The sequence below is a fragment of the Phocoena sinus genome, chromosome 4 (genome assembly GCF_008692025.1).
Source record: "Phocoena sinus isolate mPhoSin1 chromosome 4, mPhoSin1.pri, whole genome shotgun sequence".
In the NCBI taxonomy this organism is placed as follows: Eukaryota; Metazoa; Chordata; class Mammalia; order Artiodactyla; family Phocoenidae; genus Phocoena; species Phocoena sinus.
The window spans coordinates 92,311,440-92,334,711 of NC_045766.1; the positions used below are offsets into that span (position 1 = coordinate 92,311,440).

A 23,272-nucleotide genomic window follows, 5' to 3' on the forward strand; every position below is an offset into this window, starting at 1 on the left:
AAACTGGAGAGCTACATGTAAAAGAATGAAATTAGAACACTCCCTAACACCATATACAAAAGTAAACTCAAAATGGATTAGAGACCTAAATGTAAGACCAGACACTATAAAACTCTTAGAGGAAAACATAGGAAGAACACTCTTTGACATAAATCACACAAGATCTTTTTTGATCCACCTCCTAGAGTAATGGAAATAAAAAAACAAAAATAAACAAATGGGACCTAACAAAACTTAAAAGCTTTTGCACAGCAAAGGAAACCATAAACAAGATGAAAAGACAACCCTCAGAATGGGAGAAAATATTTGCAAACAAATCAATGGACAAAGGATTAATCTCCAAAATATATAAACAGCTCATGCAGCTCAATATTAAAAAAACAAACAACCCAATCCAAAAATGGGCAGAAGACCTAAATAGACATTTCTCCAAAGAAGACATACAGATGGCCAAGAAGCACATGAAAAGCTGCTCAACATCACTAATTATTAGAGAAATGCAAATCAAAACTACAATGAGGTATCACCTCACACCAGTCAGAATGGGCATCATCAGAAAATCTACAAACAACAAATGCTGGAGAGGGTGTGGAGAAAAGGGAACCCTCTTGCACTGTTCGTGGGAATGTAAATTGATACAGCCACTATGGAGAACAGACAGTATGGAGGCTCCTTATAAAACTAAAAATAGAATTACCATATGATCCAGCATTCCCACCACTGGGCATATACCCAGAGAAAACCATAATTCAAAAAGACACATGCACCTCAATGTTCATTGCAGCACTATTTACAATAGCCAGGTCATGGAAGCAACCTATATGCCTATCGACAGACGAATAGATAAATAGATATAGATAATAGATAATAGATAAATAGATAATAGATAAATAGATATACAATGGGATATTAGATAAATAGATAAATAGATATACAATGGGATATTATTCAGCCATAAAGAGGAACGAAATTGGGTCATTTGTGGAGACGTGGATGGATCTAGAGACTGTCATATGGAGTAAAGTAAGTCAGAAAGAGAAAAACAAATATCGTATATTAACGCATATATGTGGAGCGTAGAAAAATGGTACAGATGAACCGGTTTGCAGGGCAGAAATAGAGACACAGATGTAGAGAACAAACGTACGGACACCAAAGGGGGAAAGCCGCGGGGGGGTGGGGATGGTGGTGGGATGAATTGGGCGATTGGGACTGACATGTATACACTGATGTGTATAAAATTGATGACTAATAAGAACCTGCTGTATAAAAAAATAAATAAAATTAAATTAAAAAAAAAAGATATTGCCGTTTCTAATAAGCATTTTAAACCTACCACGAATGGAAGTATTTAGGCTTTGAGAACAGTCAGTTGTTGAAAGTTAACAAAAAGCAAGAGCAAGAAAGCAGAAATAATTTAGTTCTCATTTGTAAAAAGTTTATATGCATTGCTCATAAAACGTACTCTGTAAATCTATGATTTTCCATGCCCTTAACAGTTTATTTATCTTTAGGTAGAATCATCAACCCATTCTCAGCTAATCATTTGTTTGCTGTCAAAGGTAGTCAATGGCACTTTGATCTTGTTTGCTAATTTTAGACATAAACTGATCCTAAGCTCTTGCTGGACTATGTAAAATGTATCCCACCCTGCTTGCATACTTTGACTACAACCTCAGGTTCTACAAAAACAAATTTTTATTCATGTTGCTTTTTTCTTTTTTACAAGTTTGGCACCTCACTCTTCCATTGCCAAAGTTTGAGTCTGTCATTTTTTTTTTTTTTTAACCAGGACTCTATCTTTCACAGATTCTCTTTCTGTCTACACCCATCATCATGTTTTTCTTTTCCTTGGTAAAACAAAACAAGTTTCATTCTCCCCCTCTTCACACCAAAATGTCCTTCTTGTACTGCAGTTCATATCAAAGGATTCTTCTTACAGAGAGTCTGAGATAACTGCCAACCCCTAAGTGGCCTCAAGGGCTTGCAGAACCAAAGAAGAAGAAACCAAAGGGCTAAGATACCTTTGGTTCTCCAGCTTCCTGATGTGGAATGCCGTGGTGCAGTGCCAAAGAGACCTCATACCTCTCAGGAGTTTGAGCTCATCACATCAGATGTCACTCAGACACAGAAGAAGTGGTATTTCGGTGAAGAACATATAGAATGTTCAAAGTTGCCAGGCAAAATAATCTCTCCCAACTTGAATGAGTAAGGAGGGAGTTTGGAAAGCTTTTGAAAGAAGGGGGAAAGAAGCATTAATGCATCAAAGAGAAGAGGGGCATCTGGGAGTAGCAATAAGAATAAAAGAGAAGATAAATAGATGGGGGGGCATCATAAAAGTGAAGAGAAAGTGTTGCTTCCTGGCAAACTGACATGGAACATATTTTTTTAAATAGAGACCTAACCTTTTTTCCTTTTTCTCAGATAAATGAGTTTAGCTGCTTAGGGTGAAAAGGAAAAAAGAAAGAAGGAAAGAAGGAAGGAATGAAGGAAGGAAGGCAGGAAGAAAGGAAGGAAGGAAGGAAGGGAGGGAGGGAGGGAGGGAGGGAGGGAGGGAGGAGGGAGGGGGAGGGAGGGAGAAGGGAGTAAGGAAGCTCCATCATTAAATAAAAGATTCTTTGCTACATTCTAGAATATGTCAGACTAGTGATGATATGCTTTATTCTTCCCTTATAAAATACTATCAAAATCATTCTGATTACAAGAAAAGTAAAGTTAATGACTTTAGAAAGAGAAATGAAACTAATTTTACACAATGAACACAGTGATTTTTTTCTAAAGGACCCCAAATCCTCACAGAGGTATCCTCACTGGCCCATTTTTCCAGCAGGCAACTGGTAAAGAAAAACTGGTTTCATTCTACAGTAGGAGAAATAAAACAGGAAACCATTACTTGGTTTTATATATAAAGGCATTTTAAATACATCATCTTTAGTTGAACAAAATAGTCCTGGGGTCAAATGCTGGCTTCAACATTTATAAGCTTTAAGCTTGAGAAGATATTCAAACACCTTAAACCTCAATTTCCTCATGTATAAACTGAGGATAATGATAGTCTTTATTTCTTAGGGTTGTGAGGCCAGGATGAATTAATTTAAATTACTGTAGCAGAGAGCCTCATACATCAGAATTTTTTTTTATTGCTGCTGTAACAAATTATCACAAACATAGTGGCTAAAAAATAAGAATTTATTATCTTACAGTTTCTGGAGGTCAGAAGTCTGACCCGGGTCTCACTGGGCTAATATCAAGGTGTCAGCAGGGTTATGTTCCCTTCTGGAGGCTCTGTGGGAGCATCCATTTCCTTGCCTTCTGTTGCCTTGTAGAAGATGTGTGCAACACATTCCTCGTCTTATAGCCCCATTCCTCCATCCTCAAAGCCAGCAACATTGCATGTTTTTCTCACTGCAGCAGCAAAGCTTTTCTGCTTTTAAGAACTCATGTAATTAGGTTGGGATACCTGGACAATCCAGGATAATCTCCTCCTCATCTAAGTGTTCTTAACATTAATTACATCAGCAGTGTCCCTTCTGCTATGTAAAGAAATATATTCATGGCTTCCAGGGAACAGAAGGTGGACATGTTTGGTTGGGGTCAGGTCATTATCCTGCTTACCACAGCCTGGTACTTCAGAATGTGCTCCATAAATGTAATTAGTTTATTATTTTTATCATTATCATTACTATTTTATTGGCATTATCATGATCATACGCCTATAGATTCTCGTAACTTAGGTATCATGAGTGACACTGACCTCCCACACACATCCACACCACTCATTTCTCAGTTGAAGAATTAGAGACCAAGAGAGAGGAAATGATTTACCCAAGGCCATCCAGCCAGTTGATGCTGATTTTCCTCAGTTCATAGTCCCTGACTCAACATAGTGCTTCCCCCGTATTACCCTGCTGAGAACAGTAATCTAAAATATACACTTAATATTTATGCCTAATTTGAAGTTTATTTGCATAGAATAAAATGTCAAAAATGTCAAATTAAATTCTTAATTTGCATAACCAAGAACATAAATCAAAACAATAATTATTCTACTTTTCATAGAATGCTCTTAAGAAATATTAGGGAGAATGCTTATAATTGCTAAACTTCACTGAAGTCAGGTTAGAATTTCGATTTGGAAAAAGTGACTTTTTAGAGCACATATATTCTATCTCGAAGACTCTCCTCTTCCTTGTTTGTTTTTTCTTGTATCTTTCTTTCCTTTCCCCTTTTTGTTCCCATAGTTCTGAATGAATATGCTGTTTGTTCAGCAGAAAAAATTAACACCTCAAGAAGACAACAAATTATTTCATTTCTAATTACAGTGACACCTCTTTTATATATCTTTCTCTGGAGAATAAAATGTTCTGGATGAGAAAATTTTCAAGATAACTAAAATATACCCATTTAATTATAAAATTATATTAACAAAACAGGCTTTGACATTTTGGGTGGCAACTTCTCTAAAATGCACTGAACACTCCACTGATTTATCCATCAAACTTGGTAGCAGGCTGAGCATAACCTATCCTATTTTAGATGACATGAGGATCAAAACTATTGTCCTGTATTTAAGAGAATGAATTCCCTGGGAGGTACCATGTAGTCTGAGTGTGTTGGACCATCAACTAAATGCCTTCTGGATTGCTGTGTTTTTCTAGATTCTGATTCTTCAATCTCCTTCATCACTGTCAACCATCAATTCTTTAGTGTGTCTGGTTTAAGGATTTTCCCTTCCTTTTCTTGCTTCTTCTAAACTATCTTCCACTAGCATGAACTAAATCATAAGAGAGAATCAGACAACTGAGATATAAAATCCAGCAGCCTTAAATATTCACACAAGAACCTACACAGTTGACTCCTAGTTTTTTTCATTAGCTAAGTCCTGGCAGCAATTTCTTCTTCTTGCGTCAGGATAGATACAGAGCTAGTTCTAGATGAATATTACTGTAATAATTGCCAAAATATGACGTATGAATAAATATGGTATACATGGATTTGCCTTCTTTCACCTCAAACCATCAGAATATAACATGTACTGGGATATGAAAAAAAATGTGCTACTTATTGATATCACATGGGAGTTGGCTAGGAATAAGAAGCTCAGCATCATCCCCACCTTCAAGAGCTACTGAATCAGGGGCTTCCCTGGTGGCTCAGTGGTTGAGAGTCCGCCTGCCGATGCAGGGGACATGGGTTCGTGCCCTGGTCCGGGAAAATCCCACATGCCGCGGAGTGGCTGGGCCCGTGAGCCATGGCCGCTGAGCCTGCGCGTCCGGAGCCTGTGCTCCGCAATGGGAGAGGCCACAATAGTGAGAGGCCCGCGTACCGAAAAGATCTACTGAATCAGAATTTTGACAATATCCCCATGAGATCTTTATGCACATTAAATTTGAGAAGCACTGATTTAGAACATAATACTCTCCAACAATAGGCTCTCCAATGATGGAGTTTCATTACTACCACCTGAGAAATTAGGATTTTCTGTTCTTAGAACTCAATTTTTCCCTTTGATACTCTTCAGTCTACCTTCATGAAGTATTTTCATTATTTAACATACCCTTAGCAAAATGTTATCTTCAAGAAAAAAATCTGAGTTCAAATAAATTTGTTGCAGATAAATAAATACATTATTCAATTCATTTAGAGCCATGAATCTTAGATTTTTAGATCCTTGAGGAACATTATAGATTACCAGGTTCAATCTAATCCCCTCAATTTGCACAAAAGAAAACTGAAGTCCAGAGAGATGAAGTGAGTTGGTTTAACATGTTTTCAAGTATTAACATGCTTTTTACTCTGCTTTTTACTCTATCTTAATCACAGATCCACTCATTCAATTATGTCCACTCAATTCCCTTTTGCTTCTCTGTTTTTTAAATTTGCTTTCTGTTGAAATTCACGTACTCACTCTTTTTCCACACATCAGTGTCAAAGCTGTTTAATGGGTTTATCCTCCCTTAGATTCCTCTCTACATATCTTTATCAAGACTTATAGTAGGAGTCCCACTTATTTATGGAACACACTTAGTTCAATTATTGCTACCGGGCCTGTGCCTAAATTAAAGCTTTATTCATTTTCTGCTGGAGTTCTCCTGGTCTCCATTTCTGCCTGGATTGACCTTTGCATTCAGGTCGGTGGCATTCTCTGCAAGCTCCTTAAATTTTGCTGGCTCAGCCTAGGAACTCTTCTTAAAGTAGTAATTTAATCTTCCCCCACAACATCATCAGTTCTCAGGAGCAAGTCTTGCTCTCTACCCTGTAAAGTCTTTAGTCTGGGGTTAGGATAAAAAACTCAACTCCACCTCCCTCTCTGACCTCATAACTCTTAACAATAAGTACTAAAGTTAGTCATGGCAAAGGCATGATTGTGGGAGATTATGATCTCTGGTGAAAGAAACTATTATTAAGAGCTCTTTTATTTCCGGCCTCCCTTTCTTGGGATCTGTTATAGCTCTTGGATTACTTGTCCTCTTTGCGTTATTTTTCTCTTATTCTTTCTGTGTAGCTAATAGGGGAACATGGGACAGGAACACTTCATTTTCTTCTCACAAGCCTATGACATAAACCAGAAAAAAGGGAAGAGGAGTTGACCTCAAAATTAGATTTTAATCTAGGTCTTACTTAGATATACACTCCATTAGGTAGAAGTTCAGCCCAGCTAGCCAAGAGCACAGATTACACATGGCTTCAAGTTTAGACCCTAATGGGTAATAAAAAGATATAATTTACCTAGAATCTCCCCTCACACATAAATCTCCATGAGGATCTGGGAGATGGATGCAAGGGGAAGAAAAGAATGGGAGGAGACCTTCTGATTAAAAATGTCAATGGGCCCCAGACAATTTTGTATAGTTAGATTTTTTAAAAAATAGTTATTCTACCTCTAAAATGTATGCTTTTGAATCTTAGCTGATTTCCCCAAATGAACGCTTTCCTTTTTATAGGGCTTACAGATAAAACTCTTGCAAAACTAGGCAAAAATCCTCTTCCTTCATTGGTAACCTATTTTGAATCTGAGCCTAGTACAGCAACTAACTAAATAAATACGTTAGTACTCTGCTCAGAGAGATAGCATAAGAATAATTCACTGTTAAAAATAACCTAATTTTTAATTCAGGTGTTTATTTTAAAAATATAATTCATCCATTTTAAAGTTAGACCTCATGCTAACCAATCTAAAAATTAATGTTGAAAGATAAATGAAGCTATTTCCTAAAGTATTTCTCATCTATATTTTTAGGAATGCCTTTGGATTGGTTAACTATCAGAAGCTGACCTTCCTAAATGCCCATATCTAGCAAATTAATTTAACAGTCTGTATATGCATCCTGTTTTGTAGTAAATTACTAGTAAACAACCACTGTAATTATAACAGGTACATACTCACTAAGATGCATAAGATGAGAATTCAAAATGATGTAGAACACATTCTCTCCTTATTAAAAACAAATGCTAATTCCCCATAATATGGACTTTGTCATGCAATTTGCTCTCTTTCTACTGGCCTCTCCCTTAAAGAAGAATTACTGAGTTACAGTTAAGTATAATATAAAGACACAATTGAAGTTTGTTGAATGCCTACTTGGAACATTTAACAACAGACTATTATTAACTGATATAACAGTCTTACTCATAAAATTGCACTTTATGTGAAAATTCAGTAAGTGCCACAACATCTCAAATAACTTGAGTACAGTAAGCATCCTCTATGCATGAAAGCATTTTTAAAGAATCAAGCTGAGCTTTAGAAGTATCTATCACAGTTTTAAGATCTTCATTCAATAAATTGGACTGGTGTCTCTCCTAGTAGGGCTATCGTTGTAATGACACTGCCCAGCAGAATGCTGTTTTCTAATGCATAGGAAGATCAATGCTTTCATCTAAAAACATTAAATTTAGAAAGGTTCAAAGTTGCTACATATAGATTAACTCTTTTAATGCTTTAGTTAAAGGTTATTGAAACAACTGTTTAATGCAAAAAGTATTGTAAGCAGTAACTTTCTAATAAGAAATCTGATCTTGCTATTTTGGTAGCTGGTAAAACATCAAGAGGAACAAGGCCTTGCTTGACACAGATTGTAAGAATTATTCTTTTTAGTAAATTGGTATAATTTGCGCTAATCTGTCTAACAGAGTCAAAGCTTAAATTTGCATGTCATTTTTTGGATTCATATAAATTTGTGCTTTTCTTAAATTGTCTTTACAAGTTGTTAATTAACATTTACCATTAGAGTACTCAGTGATAAATCAAATACTAGGTTCAAAATATGAATTAGCCCTTTTTGAGGTTAAAAATGACCACAGGTAGGTAATTTCATATTGTTTAACCTAAAACTAAGGTTGGTAGATACATAATTTCATTAATACCATGATTATTATTCAATAACCCAGATGGTTGGTCTACACTACATATTTATTGAATGAGTAAATAAATAGTGAATAGTTGACATAACTCCTTCATCTATCAGTCATCTTATAGACCTAATACTTAAATCCAACTTTCTGGGTTAAACCATATTGATTTAATGGGTCTTCTGCATTCCAGGAAGCATAGAAGCAGGTGAATTTCTTCTATATTTTTTTGTTTATAGGCAATGCTTTTATCTCTACCTCTCTCTTCTCTTCTTCTCTTTCTTCTTCCTCTCCTTCCCTACCTCCCTCTCTCTCTCTCTCACACACACACACACACACACACACACACACACACACACACACACACACACTGTAGTCCTGCTGTCTGGCATCTCCAAAACAATCCTAGACTATCTACCAGGATTCCTTTCAGGACTGTAACTGCAAGATTTCTTTCAAATATAAATCAGTGAAGTACTCAAGGCAAAACGCAAGGGCATTTTTGGACCAGAAGCAGTCAAAAAATGTGTCAGCATTGATGCCAGCAATTTGGATGGACCATTCACAGGTTTCTTTTCATACTGCATTAGATATGCAATATTCGATTTTGCAAGAATATCTACTTTTATTTTTGTCTTCATATGTAAAGCAGAGTTTATTTTTGTAACTCAACATTTGATCATTAAACACTGGACAATGAATAACATATTGTTATACATTTTAATTTTTGAGCAAATATTTATGGGACATTTGGTAAATACTGAGCATGCTTTTGAGATTTCTACTATTTTCCAAAGAAATCCTTCCTGATTTTAAGTTTGTTTATGGGCTTAGTGAAAAGTATTTGCTTTCCTAAAGTATGAGCATGTACTGGGTCACTAGCTTCCAAACTGTTTCTGTAGTTGAGTGAAGTTTTCATTTTGGTGGCACATTTCCATGACAGCTGTTTATCCCACATGTTTATATTGAAAGAATATTAATCTGAGCACCTGGGGGTAATTAGCATCAGGTACAAATGTCTTTGGATGTTGATGATTCCTCTTCTCCCCTCTCTCTATTGTCTGAAACCTGATGTTATTAGGTACTAATATCTTTGGGTCTTTGTGGTACTGATAACACCCTAAAAGTCATCCACATTGACTTTGGTTAAGAAAGCTTGAGTTTTGGTAAAAAATTCTTCAGTTAACTGTGTATAACTCAACAAATAGATCTTTCTTTTTTTCCGCATGGAGGTATGTATTAATATTGACTTGGTAATAATAATGTGACTCACTGATCTTTGTTCATCTGGAATCATTTAGATTTAACAACTTTTTCTTTGAGGCCTGGGTGTGACAATCATATAAGATGTCATTTGGATTAAGCTTGTGAGGGAAAACATTGCCAATGCCCTGATTATTGATATTCTCGATTTGGTCTCCCAATTGGTATATAATGAAAGTAATTCATCCAGTAGAGCAAACACAGCAAAAGTTGCTCTTGAACTGTCCTATTTGTACGACTTCAACATTTTCTTCCATCATTGATCTTCTGATATATGATATGAATTTGACATATGATGGCTCTATTTGTCTACTTTTATCCCCTGGGAAATAGCTTCTGGTCAAGAATGCTTACCTGCTTATTTCCAATACTGAATGTAAAATATTGGCTCCAGAAGGATCATTTTATTGAGTTTCTAAATTTTACAAATAAAGGAAAAAGATATATAGACACATTGAGACTTGTTTAAGAACCCTCAGCTTGTTAGAAAGCACTTGTAACTTAATTGGGTTTTGTAAAACCCCAGACAGCCTAAGCTCTGATGTTCAGAGTAAAGCAAACTATAAATCTGATAAAAATTGTTATCACATGTACTTCATTTCACCCCCTTTCACCCCAGTGTAACTTGTGGTCACGTGTGTCCTATAATACATATTCTTTGTTTGGCGTCCATGGTATCTTGCTCTCCTGCTACTCTTCTATCCTCTCTGAGTAATTCTTCTTTCTCTGCCTGCCTGGCTGTTTAAGTTATATCAACTGCATCCAGTTGCCGGGATTTCTCGGTTTGTATATTCAGCCCTGACCATACTTCTGTGATCCAGACCCATCTTTGCAATTGCTCACAAGTCTTCTTCAACTGAATGTTTTACATCTTATTAAACTTAATATGGCCCAAACGGAACCAATTATTTTCTTACTCTCCTCACTCTATCATTCAAAGGCAAGAAATTTTTCTCCTGTATTTTCTACTTGGTTACTAATTCAACAATCTATACAGGCAATCAAATTGGGCAGGTGGGTGTCACTCTAGATTTCTCTACCACCCTGAGTTCCCCACACCTAATCAAACACAAAGCCCCCCTAACATCTTATATGGATGTCTGTCATCTGTCTCCTCTTCACTCTCCCCGTTCTACCGCAATTCACTGTAAGGCCTAACACACAGTAGGTGCTCTATAAATTTTTATGGATGAATGAATAGAACAAGAATGAGCAAATGAATGATGACTTGGACATAGTTTCTATCCTCATTTAGCTCACTGTCTAGCAAATGGAGAGAAACAAAGAGACATGTATGTGATGCATGCTATGTTCCAAGGAAAGTCATACATAAGAGGTACTTTACCTAAGCTGGGGCTCGAGGAAGTCTTTCTGAAGAATGAAAACCTAGGTAATGAATAAATTTATTTACTCATTTATAATCTACTTAGTTTTCCACTAATCTCTTCAGATTGAGTAGCAGGAGAAATTCGGATGGTGACAAAGGGAAACTCAGTGGTTTCCATAAAGACCAGTTTAGCTTTTCTACTCCCCAGGTAGCCATGACCGCTTAGATGTTCTTGGGTACAATTTTTCCTTAAAGACCTCCTATCTCTGTTTTACAAAATTAATGACTCACAGAGAAAGACTTGGCCCCTGATTTTAGTCACAAATCATGAAACATGAGGCTCTGATTAACTAGCAGATTATATTGTTCTGTAAACTTAAATGAATTCTTATATTTTAATATAAAGTATAGGTTAAATAAATATACTGATAAAGCTATAGGATAAGATTCAGTCTCAACCTTCTTGTGAGGTGAGCTCCATGGGTTGGTCTCAGCTATGTGGTGACACTCCAAATTAACAGGTATTTCTAGTGCTCTTTACTAGATTTATTTGCTCTGAGGTGGACAAACTATGTATTAATAATAATAATAGTAATAATTCAAATTTTCCTAATATATTCTCTAGAAAAAATTCTCCTTGAAAATTTAGAAAATTTCTTCCCATATAATATGGATTAATATTAGTAGTAAATGGTCAAGTTTCAAGCAGTATTTCCTGGCTCTACTTTAAAATTTGTTTTCCATTAAATTTTCTTTTCAGGGTTAATTAGTCTACAGTTATGAAACTTATCAAATAATAGCCTTGTTTACTCTCTAACCAGACATGATGCAGTAAATAGTGAAGAGGCCAATAGATTTAATTCTCATTTTGAATTTAAACATACAAATTATCTTCAATGAATTGGTCAAGCAGCTCAAAGAACACCCTTACAATTTTATAAAGAAAAGACTAAGAATACCTAAACAACAAAGGGAAAACATAGCTTTATTTTATTTTTTTCCATCAAGAAAACCTCTCATTCCTAAATTTGTGGAAGTCTATCTCTTAATTCACTTTATAAAATATGTAGAGAAATTTAACAAACAAAATATTCCCCTATTTGGTTCCTTTTGGTAAAGGCACCATTTAAAACCTGTATTTAATGCCACATAGCCAAAAGAATCTTCTGAAAGAAAAACACTGGAGGTTATCATGCTCCCTGATTTAAAACTGTAAAATACAAAATTATAGTAATCAAAACAGTATAGTATTACTAGAAAAACAGACACATAGATTAATGGAACAAAATAAAGAGCTCATAAATAAACTCACACATATATATTGAATTAATTTAAAACAAAGGAGGCAAGAACATATAATGGGGAAAGGACAGTCTCTTCAATAAATGATGTTGGGAAAACTAGAAAGATTCATGCAAAAAATAAAAATGGACCACCATCTTATACCATATACAAAAATTAACTCAAAATGGATTAAAGACTTAAATGAAGACCTGAAACCATAAAACTCCTAGAAGAAAACAAAGGTGGTAAGCTCTTTGATGTCAGTCTTAGCAATGTTTTTTGGGATCCAACTCCAAAAGGCAAGGGAAACAAAAACAAAAATAAACAAATGGGACTACATCAAACAAAAAAACTTCTGCATGGTGAGGGAAACCATCAACAAAATGAAAAGGAGAGCCTACTGAATGGGAGAAGATGTTTGCAAATCATAATCTGATAAGGGGTTAATATCTAAAATATATATAGAACTCATACAACTCAATAACAACAACAACAAAAAAACCAAATAATCCAATTAAAAATGAGTAGAGGATCTGAATAGGCATTTTTCCAAAGAAGACATACAGATGACCAAGAGGTGCATGAAAAACATCACTCATTGCCAGGGAAACGCAAATCAAAACCACAGTGAGATATAACCTCAGACCTGTCAGAATGGCTATTATCAAAAAGACAAGATATAACAAGTGTTGGCAACAATGTAGAGAAAAGGGAACCCTTATACACTGTTGGTAGGATTATAAATTGGTGCAGTAACTATGGAAAACAGTATAGTGGTTCCTCAAACAATTAAAAATAGAACTACCATATGGTCCAGCAATTCCACTTCTGGGTATTTTTCCAAAGAAAACAACAAAATAAACAATTTGAAAAGATATAGCATCCCCATATTTTCATTGCAGCATTATTTACAGTAGGCAAGATATGGAAGCAACCTAAATGTCTGTGTATAGATGAATGGATAAAAAAGATGTGGTGTATACATTCAATGGAATACTAGCCATAAAGAAGAATGAAATCTTGCCATCTGTGACAACATGGAAGGAACTTGAGGGTATTATGCTAGGCGAAACAAGTCAGAGAAAGACAAATACTGCATGATTTCACTAATATGTGGAATCTAAAAAACAAAACAAACAAACACAACAAAACAGAAACAGACTCATAGATACAGAGAACAGATTGGTGATTGCCAGAGGGGAAAGGGGTGGAGGAGGCAAAATAGGTGAAGGGGATTAAGAAGTACAAACTTCCAGTTATAAAATAAATAAGTCATGGGCATATAATGTACAGCATAGGAAATATAGTCAATAATATTGTGTTAATTTTGTAAGGTGACATATGGCTACTAGACTTATTGTGGTGACCACTTCACAATGTATACAAATGTTGAATTACTATGCTGTACACCTGAAACTAATTAATATTGTGTGTCAACCATACCTCAAGGGAAGACCAAAGCATTTTACATTAAGTCAACTGAAAAGGGAAAAATAATAAAATAAAATAAAATCTGTATTTAGTCTGGACTACTTGTAGAATTAGCTCTTGAAAAAGATAAAAAAAACTACTGATGCAGAATTACACACCACATTTTACCATCATTTCCCTCACTTTTTCTTTCTTTTAATGCCAAACATTACATTTTAACTTAGTGACTTATATAACCTGTGCTATGAACATTCTGGCTTTTAGAAAGTAAAGGCATCACTTTCATCAGTGAAAAATGAAATTTGCATTGTTTCCCAGTATGGGAAGACGAATAGCACTAAGCTATGCATAATGTAAGTCGGCCCTGGTTCCCCTTGCAGTCACTGAATAACATTGAAAAGGTGGATTATGGACTACAGTTATGTGCTCAGATTTTGGTTTGAGAAAACAAAATATTTTTATATGTCTTACATAAGTGCCAAGTCTGATGGCATTTGCTTTATTAGTCCCATTAAACAACCTGAGCTCACCAATTTTCTCTTAGCTTTCTGGTTAAAAAATACATTCTGCTTTCCACTATCATGACTGCTGATGGTTCTGTTCTTATAAATAGTGTTCGAAAAAAAAATCAAAACTTCTTATCTCCCAAGGTTGTGCTACTTTCAGCCTCTCTGGGGGTCAACAGATAGGGCAGTGAGAGAAGTTATGCACTGTCACAGGCTGAACAAAATCTCATCAATCAGAGAACAGGATTTCACTCTCTGGTGCCTTCTTTTCACTAGAGTGGAAGCAAAGGAAAGAATCCCCAAGCAAGCAATTCTGTTGAATTACTGTGTAAGACTAGGGGAATGAATGACAGTGCTTGTATCTTGAGTAAGCAGTTTCTAACATGAATAAATTGTTCTCAGAAAATACATTGTATCTGAAATTTTATTTCATAAACACAAGAGGCTCAAAGTAATAGCACATAAAAGTTTAAAAAATCTGAAGTCAAGCTTTATTCTATGTACGGAGAAAAGTTCTCATTCTAACAACAACCTTTTTTGCTACATGTTAGTCTAGCATGCCCCTTCAAAAACCTCAGATGTCTGGTCATGCTGAAGCCATGCTTTGGAGGGATTTGGATCTGAGCTCTATGATTTTCTGTTAAGTCAATGGCTCTGAATTCTGCTCCCTTCTCAAACCACCTCTTAGGAACTATTTCAAAAACTTCACAGTATGCACACACACACACACACACACACACACACACACACACACACACACACTCTCCAGCAACACGAGGTTTAAAAAACACTAGCTAGACCAGAAATTGGAGGCCAATGAATGAATAAACTTTTAAATTATTCTCACTTCCACTATTTTTCCCAGATATCTTTGTTTGCTAATGGATTATGCCAAAATGTGTATTTCATACTGTTAGGATAGGTAGTAAGGAATACAGAGATGCTACATTCCAGATTGTGCCTGGTATGGGGTAGGAGTAGATTAGCCACAACTGAGTGTAATCTCCATATTATATGATCTGTTCAAAACTTTGCAAATACAGACATTAGGTGTAATTACATTTTATGGGACTAATTCACACTACCTAAATTCATAAAGAATGGCTACTTAATTCAAGTACAAAGAAATAGTTTCAAAACAGATATATGTAAAAAAAGATTGACCATGCTAATAGTAAACATAAGAAACATATAACATGGATATTTTATATCAGATAAAATAGATCCAAACAAAGAGTATTACTAATATAAAAGAAGCTTTTCAGAATGATAAAAGAATTAGGAAGATACAGCCATCATAAATGTATATGAACCTAATAACAGAAGTACATGAAAGCAAAAACATATAGAAGTAAAGGGGAAAATAAATAATTCTACAATCATAGTTGGAGATTTTTAACATCCTCTCAGCAACTGATAGAACAAGTAGTCACAAAAACACAGTACAAATGTAGATAATCTAAACAACATGATCAAGCACCTTTAACCTGTTGATATTTATATAATATAACCCAGTAAATGCAAAGTACATGATCTTTTCAAGTACACATAGTATGTACTCAAGATAGACATATGTTGGGCCATAAAACAGCTCTCTCACATATGAAAGGATTAAAATCATAAAAATATTTTCTCTGATCATTATGGAATTAAATTAGAATCAACAACAAAATATCTAGAAAAAAAATTTGTTACTTAAAGTGCCAAGCTTTTGTTACTTATGAAATATAATTATGAAGACAATAACCTTCCAAAACAATAGATATGATGTATTACTCTAGTATACTCAGTTGTTCATAGAACTGAAGAGATGAAAAAGTGCTCAGAGGTAAGCAAAAGTCTGGGATCTTACTTCTAAATGTCTTCAAAATATTTAGATACATGTTGTCAGTGAGCTAGTTAGTGAAAGTTTTTCAGAACTTACGTGTTTTTGTTTAAGACCTTAAAAGGAAGGAATATGAATGTAAAAAATAATTATGAAATTGGGTATTTTTTTTGCTACACTTCCAAAAGCACTTTAATTTTGCAAAACTCATTAATCAGTCTTTTTTATTCAGTACTTTTCACTGATTGTATCTATTTGTTATTATACAGTTAACCTGGAAAATAAACCTCTGTTAAATATGTATAGTATGTTTACAATAAAAGAAGAAAATGTTTGTAAAATATTGATTCCACAATTTAAAATACAGTAATGGAAAAATCTGCAACCTGAACAAACAACAGGAAAAGTTTTAATTCAATTCTTTGTGAATAACAGAAAACTTTAAAAAATCTTAATAAAGCTCTAAACATTTATTTTTATTTGACTTATATAATCAAACATTTATTTTGTATTGTTTTAGTTTTTAAAGCACTTACGTTTTCAAATCTAATTAGAGAAGAAAATTTTCACTCATTACGTATTTATTAACTTGATAATTATTTTTAAAATACCCTCTGTACATGTGAAGCATCATGCCAAAAGTTAGGCATGTAATCATATTCTCTGTCCTAATAAAGTTTATATTCTAGTGGGGAAGTTAGAAAGCAAATAAGAATACAAAAATAGCTAACTAATTATAATTGTGCTATGAAATTAAAGCAAATAGTGATATCAAAGCATGTAGTAGATATCCTCAAGTGACAGAAAATGGAACTGAGCTTTGAAGAATGAACAAAAGTTAATTAATCAATGGAGAGAGTTTTAGATAGAGGGAGGAATAAGTGAGGCTTGAATCAGAAAGGGGAAAATGTGTTTGAAGGACCCTAGGAAAAGCCTGTTAGTGAAGCACAGAGAGAAAGGAAGATGGTCTCCAGGTAAGGCAGGCAAGGTTAGCTGAGCCTGGCAGACCAAGTAAATTACTTTTTTCTCATGTTGCAATGGATAGCCATTTAATGCACTTTAGACGGGGGATTTAAAATGGAAAGGGATAGCAGATATTCTGAATTTGGAGAGTCAAAAGAGAATAGTAAACAACAGTTCTTAGGTTTCTAGCCTAAGCAACTAAGCAGATGGTGATGCCACTTGCTGAGATGGGAAAGACAGAAAAGGTAGAAATCTGTGGAAGAATTATAGAGTACTTGTTGGGACAGACTGAATTTTAGTGGAGGTGCTGTAAGATATTCAGAGGAAGAATTCACGTATACAGCTCAACATAGAATGGACATCAGAGAAGTGTTTTGGTTTAGAGGTGTAAATTTGAGGATCATTAGCACAGAGATGACAATGAATGCTATGATTATAAATGAGAACATTTAGAGAAAGAGAAGAGAATTACTACAGAAATATGCCATCAGAGGCTCATGGAGCTCCACCATTTAAAGGTTAGGTAGATGAGAATGAGCGATCAAAGGAAAGAACGAGTGTTGTGTAGTGCGGTGAAGGGCAAGAAAATAGTGTCTGGAGGAAGGAATCATGATTAGCTTGTGGTGTACCAGAGAAGCCATATAAAATAAAGAATCAAAAATCCCATCACTTTAGCAACATGGGCCACTGTTGATCTTACAAGGAATCACTTTTTTGCTAGAGGGCTGAAGCCTGAAGGAAAATTAGACCCTGAGGAGAAAGTCATGCGTTGTTAAAAAGGAAGTTTGGTTGTTAAAAAAGAAGAAAGAGAAAGAAGGTGGTGGTTTGAAGAATGAAGAAAACGGGGGATATAGAAATACATTTTTTAACATGGCAAAATTTTGAGCATGGTAATGATGGCAAGGATCCAGTTCACTGGGAGAGAGTATAGACAAAAGAGAGTGTGAAGGCTTCCCTGGTGGCGCGGTGGTTGAGAGTCCGCCTGCCGATGCAGGGGACACGGGTTCGTGCCCCAGTCCGGGAAGATCCCACGTGCCGCGGAGCGGCTGGGCCCGTGAGCCATGGCCGCTGAGCCTGCGCGTCCGGAGCCTGTGCTCCGCAACGGGAGAGGCCACAACAGTGAGAGGCCCGCGTACCGCAAAAAAAAAAAAAAAAAAAATAGAGAGTGTGAAGTTCCTGAGAAACTGGGAGAAGCTATGACAGATATGGGTTAAGTTTTCAGAGTTAGTCCAATAATCAGAGACAACATTTTAGAAGAGTTTTCTCTTAGACTTATTCAAATAATCTGATATTTTACTGAGCATAAAATTTATAACATAGTTATATTTGATGCTGAGAAACTTTACTGCCAAATTATGTGTGTGATTGTCTTCTTTATTTAAAACTTATGCCCCAGTTAATGAAAAGTTATAGATATGTCTTATCTACTCAGTAAAGACTATTTTAAAGGGAAATGCTAACTTAACCAGCAAATTAGTTTCAGGAAAGTACACTACTGAAACAGATGAACAGAACACATACTGCAAGTTAGTGTTTTATTTCTATAGATTTACCTGAGTGATTTCCCCTCAGAGCAACCAGAGTGTTTTTAAAATCTCATTTAAAATTTTTCTAGCATACAGGCCAACCTCACATGAAAGATGTTATATAGTTATCTGTACCATTTTAAAATGTATTCATTGGGCTTCCCTAGTGGCGCAGTGGTTCAGAGTCCGCCTGCCTGCGTGTCCAGAGCCTGTGCTCCGCAACGGGAGAGGCCACAGCAGTGAGAGGCCCACGTACCGCAAAAAAAAAAAAAGTATTCATTGAGGAAACTATAAACTTAAAACTTTCTGCGTTAATAGACTTTGCTTAATGGTTTAAATTCAAAATCCAGGCTTCAAAACAAATGCCCTCTGCCTACTGACAATGTAAGCAAACACCATCAAGAGAAAATAGGTTAGAAAGTTCACTGCCAGATATTTAGCCACAGCAGGGGGATAAGTAGATGAGTTTGGCTGTATCTACAAGAACATGGCAGTTGTTAGATAATCAGATATTATTTGCTCTAATTGAGCTATTGTGGGGATGATCTTCAATGGGCCAGTTGAATCAATGCACTGGCTGGAACCTGTAAAGCATTTTATATGTGACACAAATAAAAACTGGGAAGGCAAAGGAGACTGAAAAACAATAATTCTTATAAATATATTATAATGGTAAGTGAAACATTATTGTTTATAATTAAAAATTATAGTATGTCTACTGCCAATGATATCAATGTTCTTCATTGTCAAGGTAGCAGATCGGTATCACTTACTCCCAGATATGAAGAGAAAGTGACTAACTTTTGAATATAAATGATAAAGCTCCTTTTACCCCTTTTTTTAAAATAAGGAGAGGCTTAAATCTGAATATTTTTCATTTGTCATTGAAAGCAGAGCTACCTATAAAATTAGACCAATTATGAATGAAGGTACATATGGTTGCTATAAGTCTCTTAGGTATTAATCTTATGTTTTGGGACAACTTAAACTGAACACCCTCTCACAGAACAAGAGAAAATATACTGTCATAAAATTTTCCAAATAATACTTCAATCTAGTCTAAGAATTGCAGTATGGAACAAACTGGAGCACATACATAAACACACGAAGCTGCTTCATGAACACCACAGAGAGAAACTGACATGCAGATTGCATTCCAACAGTTCTATTTAGTGTCTAATTACATCTTTAATTCAAAAACATGGGAGGGCAAGCAACAGAACAGCATCAAAATTTTGTAACAAGGTCTACATAATTTATTTGACATTGTTGGAAAAATAGCATATGTTTTGGGTAATTGCCAAAACCTCAAAGGATACTTTTCCAACTTCTGACAGTGAAACAGAATGCTACAAACTCTAACCATTACCTGTGGTACTGATAGAATCACAGGTACATAACCACTGCGATGGATTTGATAGTTAAGTTGTCATTGACCCTTAAAAGCATGGTTTCAAACTTGAATGTAACTTTTTGAATAACTGAGTATAATAGACATTTGAAGACAACCACTTTCGCTTTTTAAAGAAAAATTGTCTTGTTCCTCATTGTTATCAGGAGCCCACATTGGCTAGTGGCTTTATTAACCTAAATACCTCTCCAGGACTTCAGAGGGAGAGGATGGGGTAGGAGATGGAATGTGCCATGAAACTGTGGGTAGGAGTAATATACATATATTCCTTAGTCATAGTGCTTTTTGGTGAGAAAATGTAAGCATATAAGAAAGAAATCTGCTAACCTTTTAACAAGACAGTAATCAAGCTTTTTCAGCCAAGATGTTCTTAGAAAAGACATTGTTTCTTCCCATAAGTTTCTTTTTCATATAAGTTTTTTCCTTTTCTCAACAGTTTGGCCAGAGTAAATTTAAATTCTGGCTTCCAAAAGAGAATGATTTAATCATCAAACAGAAAAGAATCTTATTCCCCAGGCTATCAAATTTAATCTCTCCCACACTAATAAAATCTTCCAAGCAATACTCAAATTAAATGAAGATAAACCAATAAATTAACCTACATGTATAAGAATAAATGGGCCTCCTATTTCTCCTATTTTCTTCCTTCTCCTTTCCCCAGCCTCATTCTTTTTGGGGAGGTGATATTGAGAAGAAGGACAGGAAATTAGTGTAAAGGTAAATGTAGCATTTCACAGAGCAGCTTGGAGATTTGAAATATTCCTTATACGCTAACAGTACAAAGCTCGGAAAATGGGACATTCTGACTAATTAGATTTTCTCATGAACTTAAAGTAAACTAGGGTGGAAAAACATGTTTTTAAAATTTCAATCCTTCTTTAAAATCTTTTGAAAGTGATTTAATCCCCTTCTTGGCTTATTAAGTATAATCTATGGAGGAGAATGAACATATTTGATGAGTTAGATTGTATGAATCAGAATCATCATTATGAATAATAATTCTCATTGTATATTTCTGGGATGATGTAGGAGTTTGGATAGATTATACAAAATCTTCAAGAAATGCCATAGAAGGTTCTCTTCTGAATAAATCCTGTTTATCACTTTCTCTTTTTTTCTCTTTTCTCTTTCATTCAAATCTGAGTGTTATAAAATTCTGAAAAAGTGACAACTATAGTTAACCGTATTTATAAAAACTTTAACTTTAAATGTACAAATAATTTTCAATTGTCAAAATATGAATTATTTTAATTATATTTTAACCCCTATGCACTTGCTTTCTAACTTCCACTGACATGGTTGATTGACTAATTTTTTGACACAAATACATTCATTATTTACTGTGGCAAAGAAGAACCTGGAATAATGGTTCTTTTTAGTTATAAATTAATTGTGTAAGTTCTTTCTCATCCTGGTAAAGATATGAAGAACTTTTAAGGTGGGAGAGATTATATACCTTCTTAATATGGAGTGCACAGAAGATAGAATGTTAATCCAAAGGAGAGGACAGGAAACTGCATAGTAATCCAGGTTTTTTTAAGAATAATTTTCAGTTTATCTATTTATTAAATAATATTATGAACCTACTATGTAAAAAGCACCCTTGAATTTTGCTACCTAGTTCCCACCTTATAAGACTTTAGAGAACAATTGATAAAAGGATGACTTTCAATTTGGGTAAAAATTGTAGGCAGAAATTAAATCTATAATTTGCTGAGTACTTACCACATTAAAGTGTCAGCCACATTAAAATACTATATATATATATATATGTATATATAATGTTATACATAGTATAATATACATATATATAACACAAAACCACACACATACAACATATCATAGTGTCCCTGGGGTTAAGAGTTATTATTTCTGTGTTTATAGATGTAAAAACCTAGGCTCAGTGAGGTTAAGTAAGCCAGAGAGTTTATGAATTTATGTTTCAATATGAGATGGAAATCACACTGTCAGCTGGAACAGTAATGGTATATATTTTCTGCACACACCTTATTTATTTGGTCTGCAGGCAAAATCCTATAAAACCAGGAAACTTATCTGAATTTACCCAGTGCCATTCTCTATTTCTAAGTTCAACTGTCAACTACTCTCTGCTTTCTGCTTACTTTTGGTCTCTCTTCAGTGTCTTCAAGTTATATAAATAACAGTAAGACCCATAGTCTCACTGGCTTAACAAAACCAGAGTTTGGAGCTAATAGCATCTGAAGAGTGAGGGGGGAAATCTTGGAAAAGAAAGAGCTGGAGAGAGGCAGGGGAAAAATACTGTAGATAAACCCTGCCTAATATCTAGCAGAGTCCTGAACTACATATGAGCAGTGAAGATTCTAAGAAACCCAATTAAGGCTAAAAGATCTGAAAAAAATGTCAACTACTTCCCCAAGCTTGGAACAAAACTTGGAATTCATTGCCTCACAAAACAAACAAACAAACAATGAAACAAAAATCACTCTTTGGGAGAATATAACAGAACCCAGAGTCTCCACAACATATTATTCACAAGTCCAGTACACAATCCAGAATTATCACACATATAAAGAAATAGAATGGAAATAAAAACAAAAATAAACAAATGGGACCTAATGAAACTTCAAAGCTTATGCACAGCAAAGGAAACCATAAACCAGATGAAAAGACAACCCTCAGAATGGAAGAAAATATTTGCAAGTGAAGCAACCGAAAAAGGATTAATCTCCAAAATTTACAAGCAGCTCATGCAGCTCAATATTAAAAAAAAAAACAACCCAATCCAAAAATGGGCAGAAGACCTAAATAGATATTTCTCCAAAGAAGATATTCAGATTGCCAACAAATACATGAAAGAACGCTCAACATCATTAATCATTAGAGAAATGCAAATCAAAACTACAATGAGATATCATCTCACACCGGTCAGAATGGCCATCATCAAAAAATCTAGAAACAGTAAATGCTGGAGAGGGTGTGGAGAAAAGGGAACCCTCTTGCACTGTTGGTGGGAATGTAAATTGATAGAGCCACTATGGAGAACAGTATGGAGGTTCCTTAAGAAACTAAAAATAGAACTACCATACGACCCAGCAATCCCACTACTGGGCATATACCCTGAGAAAACCATAATTCAAAAAGAGTCATGTACCACAATGTTCATTGCAGCTCTATTTACAATAGCCCGGACATGCAACCTAAGTGTCTCTCGACAGATGAATGGGTAAAGAAGATGTGGCACATGTATACAATGGAATATTACTCAGCCATAAAAATAAATGAAATTGAGTTATTTGTAGTGAAGTGGATGGACCTAGAGTCTGTCATACAGAGTGAAGTAAGTCAGAAAGAGAAAAACAAATACCATATGCTAACACATATATATGGAATCTAAGAAAAAAA

General features: G+C 35.0%; 1 protein-coding gene across 4 annotated transcripts in view; it reads right to left on the reverse strand.

The window, feature by feature from the left end:
* Positions 1 to 23,272, reverse strand: part of ALCAM (activated leukocyte cell adhesion molecule) — a 202,660-nt gene that overhangs the window by 91,271 nt on the left and 88,117 nt on the right. The gene's annotated exons all lie outside the window — the stretch shown is intronic.